Raw genomic sequence first — 10556 nt, forward strand, 5'->3', positions numbered from 1 at the left:
TTCCCCATCTCTATTTGTGAATTATCCTGTTGCATTTCCTTTTTGGTTTATAGAGAGCTAGAACAAACTCTTTTCTTGTTTTCTGGGTGTCAGCATCATATAAGCCGTAGGAACAACCAGGGTTACTTAATCAGGAACTTTTTGCTGCTAGTAGCCGAAAGGAAAAGTGAGCCCATGGATAGACTGAGGCCCAACTTAAGGCAGATTGTACCACATCCTCAATCACACGTTCTTGTTTTGTATGAATACCATACATTTTATAAAGTTTCCAATGAGGACTTGCTTGCACTGTGTTCCCTTCCATCCTACCCCACTCCAGTCACTGGACACCAGCGGTCTGGATTTCAAAGTTCCTGGTCCATGTCTTTCCTTCCTCCTTTTTTATACTTATTCATATCCTCTTAGTGAATAAGAGTAATAATGACTTCAACTATTGAGTGCTTATCGTGTTTAGTTACTTTGCAGTGTCTTACATGTATTCATTCATTTAATCCTTACTGCAATTTGATGAGGTAGGTAGCAGTGATCTCCTCACTTTACAGATGAGTGAACTATGACATAGAGAGTTTATATAACTTACCTAAGACTATTGACTCATTCACCAAATATGTCCTGTGCACTTTCTAACTTCCAGGAGCAATTCTAGGTACTGGGGATATGATATCAAACAAAGCAGATGATAGTTCATGTCCTAATTTAGCTTAAGGTATACATCTGGAGTTAGACAATAAACTGAAAAATCAAATCTACTGTATGTTGGAGGAAAATAGTTGAGGGAAGGTATATCAAAGCCTTGGATGGAGGCTGTGGTTACAGTATTAAATTGGAGTAGGCTAGGCCTTATTGATAATTATACTTGAGCCAAACCTGCAGTAGTCAAGGGAAGGAACTATATAGATAAGTATAGTAAGAATTTTCCAGGTAGAGTGAACAAAAAGCACAAAGAAGCTCAGGTGGAATTTTGCTTAGTTTATTCAAGAAAGAGCAAGGGGTCACTATAGTTAGCATGGAGAGAGTTAAATGGGGAGTAGTGGGAGATAAAGTCAGAGAGATAGCAGTGATGTAAGAGGGACCTTAGTAGGCTATTGTAAAGATTTTAGCTTTTGCCTGCATGAGAAAATCATAGGAGGGTTTTGAGCTGATGAGGGATATGATCTGATATACATTTTATGTTTTTTTAAAGTTGATTTATTTATTTTGAGAGAGGGAGAGAGAGAGCACACACAAGCGGGGGAAGAACAGAGAGGGAAAGGGAGAGAGAGAATCCTAAGCAGGCTCCATGCTGTCAGTGCAAAGCCCTATGTGGGACTCTGTCTCACAAACCATGAGATCATGACCTGGCCGAGATCATGACCTGAGCTGAGATCAAGAGTTGGACGCTTAACCGACTGAGCCACCCAGGTACCCCAATCTGTCCATTTTAATAGCAACCCAGGCTGCTGTGTTGAGAACTGACTATGAGGGGTCAATGACAAAAGCTGGTAGGTCAGTTTGAGGCTAGCATAAATATTCTTGTAAGATATGATGGTGGCTTAGACCAGGGTGGTGATGGTATAGGTCTTGAGAAGTGGTTGAATTTTGGAGAGATTATTAAAATGGACTAGTGGGATTTGCTACTTAAAGGGATTGGGATATGAAAGAAAATAGGAGTCAAACATGACATCAAAGTTTGTGGCCTCAGCAGCTGGAAATTTCCAAAACCTGAAATGGAAGTGATGGTGGGATGAACAGGTTTGAGAAGGAAGAGCCACAGTTTGGTTTTGGATGTGTTAGGTTTTAGAGGCCTATCAGGCAGTGAAGTGGGAGGTATTATGGAAGTGGTTGCATATATACATATGGAGTTCAGGGGAGGTGCACTGGGTAGAATTATAAATTTAGGAGGTATAAGTGATTCAATGGGAGGAGACTGCAGGAGGTCAGCAAGGATGAGTATATATAGAAAGAGAGGAGAAGAAAGTTCAGAACTGAGTCCTGGGGCATTTAAGCATATAGACATTGGGAAGAGGAAGGAGAGCCAAACAAAGTAAGAAGGAGAAATCAGTGAGGAATGAGGAAAACCACAAGAGTGGGTTGCTCTGAAATCCAGGTAAAGAATATATTTCAAGTTGGAGAGATAAATGGTAAATACTACTGATATTCAATAAGGTGGGGGCTGACAATTTCCCATTGGTTTAGCAACATATGGATCATACTTGACCTTGACAAGGGCAGTGTTGTGAGTTGATGAGGGTAGAAGCTTGCCTGGAACAGATTGAATGGAATCCATACAGCTAGGAAGTAACATAGATTCACAGGTATTATTAACTCAGGCAGCCATATTCCAGAGCTCATGCTCTTAATCATTACCAGATGTATTTTTTTTCAACAGATTATATTGTGCCTTTTCCTCATAAATATTTCACTATGTCCATTGCCCTCAAAAAGGATGAGAGTCATTGTCTTAATGTTTTACTAATGATGGAAATTTCAGGCACCATTAAAAGCCAGTGTGGCCCACAGCTAACATAATACTCAGTGGTGAAAACCAAATGCTTTTCCTGTAAGATCAGGAACAAGGATGCCCACTCACTTTTATTCAACATATTTTGGAAGTCCTCTCCACAGTAATTAGGCATGAAAAAGAAATAAAAGGCATCTAAATAAAAAATAATGACAGATGACATAATACTATATATAGAAAACTCTATAAAGATTCCACCAAAAACTAATAGAACAAATGAATAGAGTAAAGTCTCAGGATACAAAATTAGCATACAGAAATCAATTGCATTTCTATATACTAATAATAAGCTGTCAGAAAGAAATTAAGAAAATAGTACCATTTACAATTATATCAAAAGGAATAAAATACCCAGGAATAAATTAAATGAAAGAGGTGAAGGATTTTTACTCTGAAAATTATAAAGGATTGATTAAAAATATTGGAGACAACAGAAATAAATGGAAAGATATGTTGTGTTCGTGGATTGGAAGAATTGATATTTATTGTAAAAATGTCCATTCATACTATGCAGAGCAATCTATAGTTTAAATGCAATTCCCATCAAAATACCAATGGCATTTTTCATAGAACTACAATGAAGTTGTACGAAGTTATGATTTGTGTAGATACACAACAGACCCTGAATAGCCAAAGCTATCTTGAGAAGGAATAACAAAGTTTGGAGGTATCATTTTCCTTGATTTCAAATTATACTACAAAGCTGTATTAAAAAAGTATGGTGATGGCTAGAAAACAGATACATAAATGAATGGAGTAGAATAAGATACCTAGAAGTAAATCCACACACACATATATGGTCAATTAATCTGTGACAAAGAGGCAAGAATATACAATGAGGAAAAGAGACTTTTCAGTAAATAGTGTTGGGAAAAGTATACTGCTACATGCAAAAGAATGAAAATAGAATATCTTATATACAAAAATAAATTGAAAATTTTGATTAAAGTCTTGAGGGGCACCTGGGTGGCTCAGTTGGTTGGGTGTTGGACTTTAGCTTGGGTCATGATCTCACAGTTTGTGGGTTTGAGCCCCATGTCAGGCTCTGTGCTGACAGCTCAGAACCTGAAGCCTGCCTCGGATATTGTGTCTCCCAATCTTTCTGCCCCTTCTCTGCTTGCACTCTCTCTCTCTCTGTCTTTCTCTGTCTCTGTCTCTCTCTCTCTCTCTCAAAAATAAATAAACATTAAAAAAACTGAAAATTGATTGAAGTCTTGAGTGTAAGATCTGAAACCATACCATAAATTCTATGTGGATTACAGTCTTGAATGTATGACCTGAGACCATAAAACACCTAGAAGAGAACATAAGCAGTAAGCTTATTATATTGGTCTTAGCAATAATTTCTTAGACCATTTTCCATAGGCAAGGACAACAAAAGCTAATATAAGCAAATGGGATTACATCAAACTAAAAAGATTTTGCACAGTGAAGGAAATAAAGAAAATGCAAAGGCAGCCTAGTCAATGGGAGAAGTGATTTGCAAATGATATATCTGATAAAAGGTTAGTATCCAAAATATATAAAAACATATACAACTTAATATCGAAAGAACCAACAACTCAATCAGAAAGTGGGTAAAGGCCTTAAATAGATATTTTTTTAAAGAAGACCAGATGGACAGCAGATAGATGGAATGATGTTCAACATCACCAGTCATCAGGATAATGCAAATCAAAATCACAATGAGATCTCACCTTACACCTGTCAGAATGGCTAGTATCAAAAAGACAAGAAATAACAAGTGTTGGTGAAGATGTGAGGAGTAAAGGTAAGCTTTACACACTGCTAGTAGGACTGTAAATTTGTGCAGCTACCTTGGGCAACTGTATGGAGGTTCCTAAAAAAATTCAAAAGAGAATGTATGATCCATTGAATTCAGTTTTGGGTATTTATCTCAAGAAAATGCAAATACTAATTCAAAGTGATATATGTACCCCTATGTTTGTCGAAGGATAATTTATAATAGCCAATAGATGAAAGTAATGTTAGCATCATTCGATAGGTGCATGAATGAAGAAGATATGTTGTGTGTGTATATGTGTGTGAGGTGGTATATATGTATACACCATGGAATATTACTCAGCTACAAAAAAGAATGAAATCTGGCCATTTGTGATAATATAGATAAACCTCAGCTGTATTATGCTAAGTGAAGTAAGTCAGAGAAGGACAAGTATGGTATGATTTCACTTAATATGTGGAATCTGAAAATCAAAACAAATGAACAAAACAGAAACAGACTCATAGATACATGAAACATAATAATAAATATACAGTTGAGTCTTGCCAAATGTCACACTGTTATGGTGAGTGCTTTCTTTCATATGATTTTATTCTATACATTATGTCTTCCAAAGTAATTTATAAATAGCTCTTGGCTAAGTGCCCAGACTTTTACTTCTTCATGTACTTAAGTGCTTAATAAATCCACTTTGCCAGCTAGAGGACAACACACCTTTGAACAGAGGTTGTACTCTCCAAAATACAGTTTGGGTGTATGTTATGTCTTGGTAATAGGCTTTTCCATAATGTGATACTCAGGTTTTTTTTTTTTTTTTTCTAATTTGAAGCATAACAAAAATTTTGTGATGTTTGTATAAAGAACATATAGAAGTAGAATTTATGTTTCACAATTATATAGCTGATTTATGTAACATATTTTTAAATGTTTATTTTGAGAGAGAGAGAGAGAGGGAGAGAGAGTGTGAGCAGGGGAGGGGCAGAGAGTGAGGGAGAGAGGATCCCAAGCAGGCTCCATGCCATCGGCACAGACCCGGACGCGGGGCTTGATCCCACAAATTGTGAGATCATGATCTGAGCCAAGATCGAGTCGGATGCTTAACCAACTGAGCCATCCAGGTGCCCCAAGTTACATATTTTATTTCATGGATTTTAGTCTTTTGAATGGTTACAAAATTGTGGGTTTTTTTCTTTTTTTAAAATTGTTTATTTTGAGAATAAGCGAGTGTGAGCAGGGGAGGGGCAGAGAGAGATGGAGAGAGAATCCCAAGCAGTCTCTGTGCTGTCAGTGCAGAGCCCACTGTGGGGCTTGATCTCACAAACTGTGAGATCATGACCTGAGCTGAAATCAAGAGTCATATGCTTAACCAACTGAGCTTCCCAGGTACCCCCAAACTGTGTTTCTTTAGGTTGTTGGAATGTTACACTGCAATGGTCACAAGTTGAGTAGAGGTGGATATGTGCTTCTGAAGTTCTGACTCTTTGGTATGGTCTCTGAACATTATCTCAAGTAGTGCATGTTTTTCAATGTATCCAAATGCCATAGCCTGTCCTTGATTCCCGGTTTATGTCAATGCATGAAGGTTATTCATATACGTGTGCTCCAGCAGGTAATGGAGTGTCATTCTCAGCAGATATATCTGCTGGGCCAATTAGAAATTCTTGGGCCAACTGGGCCCTAAAGGCATCCAATCTTGCATAATATAAAATTGTAATCAGCTGGATGGATCAATCCCACGTTCCAGAGCCATAAATCTAGTTAGAAATGCCTTCTCGGTAGCAGATGGCCACTTCAGGAAAGGCAACGGAAAAACTCCTTCTGAGTTGTCCAGAGAGAAGTCCACAATCCTTCTGAAGAAGATGTTGGTTATGTGATCCATAGAATCCCCCAGGAGATAATAATGACAGAAAAATTGATGTCTTTAAACTGGCACCTGTAAAAGTATTGCTAATCAGTAGTGACTTTATGCATAACAGAGGAAACCATGAAAGAAAACTTCCTGCTCCCCAAACGTCTCCACTGTGGTTCATTTGATGCCTACATTGTTGTCAATTGTGAGTCATGACTTGGGTGGTTGGGTTATGGCTGCTTTTGAGAATTTCGCTTATTGTGTATATAGTCCTGGGAAGGGCAACACTTAGCAACATTATTCGTCATGGCTGCCTTTGCATGGAGGTTTTTGTTACTGTTGTGTTTTATTTTTTTTTAATGTCTGTTTATTTTAAGAGTGTGCAAGTAGGGTAGGGACAGGGAGAGAATCCCAAGCAGGCTCTGCACTGTCAGCATAGGGCACGAACTCAGATACTGTGAGATCATGACCTGAGTTGAAATCAAGACTCCAAGGCTCAACTGACTGAGCCACCCATGTGTCCCACTGTTTTTGCTTTTAATTAGATGTGTATTTCGGCAAACAGGCATAGGATATTTGAGGAAATGTGACACCGAATAGGGACTTTTTCTGGAATAAGAATAGGTCTTAGTGTTCATATTTCTTAGCCCTGACAGGACCTGCATGGAATAGTAGAAATAGCACTAGACTGTGAGTTGGAAAGCTGTGTTTTGAAGTTCCGTTTCTGCCACTAATGAGCATTATGACCTTCAGAAAATTCCTTTGTTCCTCTATGGTCATGTTTTCCTTTTTGAAAAATGAGTGAATTTAAACTAGGATTCTCAAATTTGAAGGCGTATAAGAACCATGCAAAGGAGTATGTTAAAAGTTCATATTTTTGGTCATCGTTCATTTCTTTATCCTTTGAGTCTGTAAGTTTGTTTGTTTATTTATTTTTGAGTCTGTAAGTTCAGATGAGGCCAAGGAATCTTGGTATTAAGAAGTAACTCAAAGGGTCTATATAGCTTAAAGATCATTATAATTTTTCAGTGTTTATCGAGGGAGAAAGAGGGAGATGGAGAGAGAGAGAGAGAGAGCGAGCCAACACTCGCGTGTATGAGCAGGGAAGGCTCAGATAGAGAGGGAGAGAGAGAATCCCAAGCAAGCTCTGTGCTGTCAGCATGGAGGAGCCAGACTTGGGGTCAGTATCATGAACTGTGAGATCATGACCTGAACTGAAATCAAGATTTGGATGCTTAACCAACTGAGCCACTCAGGTGGCCCTAAAAGCCATTATTTTAGAAACTAGATTAGGTGATTTATGAGGGCTTTTCCAGCTCTGAAAATTCTTTGTGGTGACTTTGCTTCTGTTTGGTAACCATTTTTATGCCTTCATTTTCCCTTCTCTTCCACTTTCTTTGTTCGTATTCTTTCCCTGTCCTCCCCCCTTTCCCTCTTGCCCCACCCTCTCATCCACAAGGTATTATTTGGCTCCAGCTGGGATGAAATTATTCAGTGAACACCGACTCTGAAAGTACTTATTACATAGGATCTCTTTTGGCATGTGGTGAGAGACAGGGACAGCTAAGCCACATTCCCTGTTCCTGGGTGGAGAAATACTGTATTTATCTCCTAGTCATGAATGACATGTGGGATGCATGTTTTGACAGAGGTATAAACTGTGTGCAGTGGGGTGGGTCACCGAGGAGCAGAGGACAGAGGTTGAGGGACTTCTGATGGGTGTTCATGAAATGCTCCTGGTTTTACATCTTCTCACTTGTGATCTATTGAGCACCACTAGTACTTGGAAGGGCTGATGGAACACAGGTAGTGAGGAATGCTATTCATATCTATGGTGGCCATTCAAACCCATTGTAGACCCATTTGTTCTCAAGCTGGCTATACATTAGAATCCCCTCTGTGTGCTATAATGATAACACCACCTTGAGATGCTGTAGAGTAATTAAATTCAAGTCTCTGAGAATGAGAATGGGCTTCTTTTAAAACATACCAAGTGATTGTAATGTGCAACCAAAGTTTAGAACCCGTGCTGTAGGAAGTTACTTGTGGAAGTGAGATAAATAAGACTTAAATAACTTGTCTTCTAGCACATTGCTAAGCTGCTGACCAGTACTGTTCTGGTAAAGTAGGCCTAAGAGTTTGTTTTTGGTGTTCTCTCTCTCCCTCTCTTCTGAACTGTGGGTTATAACTTCACTTACAAAGCATGGGCCTATAATGCCAGCTTCCATCTATACACCTAGACTCTCTTGCCTGGGTGTCCTTTTACCTATGCTCAGTTCTGTTTCTGCCAGTGGTATACAATACTCAATTTTAGGGTTTGCATAATAATTTATTTGAATTGAAGGCTGTGAGGCCACTTACTGATGTTGTCTCAAGTTTAGCTTTTGCATGTCCTATGAATTCCAGCAACAAAAACTAAATTTGTTGAGTTAATATGGCTGTGGCCAGTGAGCGTGATTATGGGAGTTTCTGTTTGCAGGAACCCCAGGCGTGGAGTCACAGCACTCTCAACCAGTGCCAAGCCAGTGGTAAAGCCTGATGTAGACCCTCTGGACTAGAAGCCCTGCAATCTGGAGCTCTTAGCTCTAGCCAGGAAAAAGCAAGGTTGGGGGGGGGGGGTGGACAATGTGGCCCTCTGTGAGTTCTGGCACCAGTTGTGAATTATTAAGTCTCAGCATAATGTGGGAACACTTGTTGAACATCACAATGGCCAGGTTGGGGTTTCAGTATCCACTTAGAATGGGCTATTAAAAAAAAGTACCTTGACAGCACCAAAAATGTGGTGGCTTATGAGAGTAAAGGAATCAACTTCATGGTCTCCCACCCCACTGCTTGGGAGGCAGCTGCAGACTGGATGAGAGGACTACCGAGTGCCATGACAGAAGGTGATGTGGTGTTGTAGGAGCCTCAGAGAGTCTATGAATGAAACAGAAGCTTTGTTTCAAGTGTGTAAATATAAAGCTATGAGCTGTTACATCCTTCTGAAGCAAGCATCTGGAAGAACAGCCAGCTTGGAAGTTTTATCCAATCATGTAGCTGTGGAATGTTATTACTATTTAAGGTTATCCTCCCCTCCCCTGGAGTGTTGTGTGTGTATGTGTGTGTTTTTCATCAAGGGCTAAATTCCTCCCCTCTCTTGAACCTGAGAGAAGTATCTGAGAAAAGCTGTTGCCAGTTGTAATTAACTTTTGAAGGTCAAATTAAATGTTGTTTCTAAGTTAAAGAAGAAACACACATAATGAACAAAAACAAAACAAAACAAAAACCCTCAAATATGTGAAGTGAGAATTTTCTCTGATTTAGCTTGAGTCTCAACTCATTTTCTTCTAACACTCCTTTCTAGTTACCCACAGAGGAGAACATTGTGGTCTATATTGATTGGTATCCTTTTATATGTTGTTAGTGAGCATGCCCTTTTATATCTTGTCTTTGGAAACAACAGAATCTCTGGCATGCTCAGTTTCTTTGCTGGCTCCCAGCAGTGAAGTGGTCAGAAGATTTCTCCTTCCTTTCTGGTAAAGATTGTGTAAACAATTTGCATTACACAATTAGCTTTTGAGTCCATTCTTTCATTTGATCCTTACAGCAAATCTGTGCAGTAGTCCTGGCCTGAGGTGTTAGCATTTTTTTAAAGACCAGAGATTGAGGTGCAGAAGGAAAGTCACTTGCCCCACATTTTTGTAGTCAGAATCTATTTTTTGCATAGCACATATCATTCACATTGTTTGCTTATTTGGTTGATCATCCTCTGTGTTCACTGCCACTAGAATGCAAACTAAATATTAATAGGGGTCTTACCTGTCCTGTTCATGTCTATATCCCCAAAGATGAGATCAGTGCACAGCATATACTGAATGCTTTGTTGAATCTTGAAGACTTGGTCTTCTGGTCACAAGTCCTGTGGTCTTTTTCATTCTCTATGGCCGCTCTTCTTTTGCCAAAGTTCAAAGAGATAGATGGAAAAATGCACAAATGATCATGCAGCTAGTAATTAGTGGAGCCAGCACCAGAACCCGGGTTGCTTACTTCTCAGATTTGTGTTACTTTAGTTTATTTTTGGACACTGACAGACCCAATGCTATGCTGTGTTTTTTAAAAGATCCTTGAGTGTGGATCTGCATACTCTAAGGCCACTGGCAGAGTCTATCTTCTGCAGAGTTCTGGAGTGGGAAAAGTTTGTCTTCTTCACCTACACATCTACCTCCCTTTCTGCCTGAAGCTCAGCTACTCTGTATTCTCTGGGTACTTAGTGCCCCCCACCCTGGGTCTCACCCTAGCCTGCACCGCAGTGTTCAAGATCTTTCTAGATCCCTTCTCTCAAATTTTTCTCTGTCCTTTGACCCACTGTTAGTGCAAATGTCAGTTGCTAGCTAGATGGAGTCAACTTACCTCTTTGAGTCTCAATTTTCTTACCAAATAACAAGGGTAATAATATTTCCTTCTAATGCCATTTGTGTGATATG

The 10556-nt window shown here is 39.3% G+C and overlaps 1 pseudogene; it reads left to right on the forward strand.

Moving 5' to 3' along the window:
- The first annotated feature begins 8552 nt into the window (after nt 1–8552).
- On the forward strand, nt 8553–9019 carry LOC121025437 (39S ribosomal protein L18, mitochondrial-like; annotated as a pseudogene).
- Nucleotides 9020–10556: the final 1537 nt, after the last annotated feature.

The sequence above is a fragment of the Herpailurus yagouaroundi genome, unplaced genomic scaffold, assembly GCF_014898765.1.
Source record: "Herpailurus yagouaroundi ecotype Mexico unplaced genomic scaffold, PumYag 67641, whole genome shotgun sequence".
NCBI classification, from domain to species: Eukaryota; Metazoa; Chordata; class Mammalia; order Carnivora; family Felidae; genus Herpailurus; species Herpailurus yagouaroundi.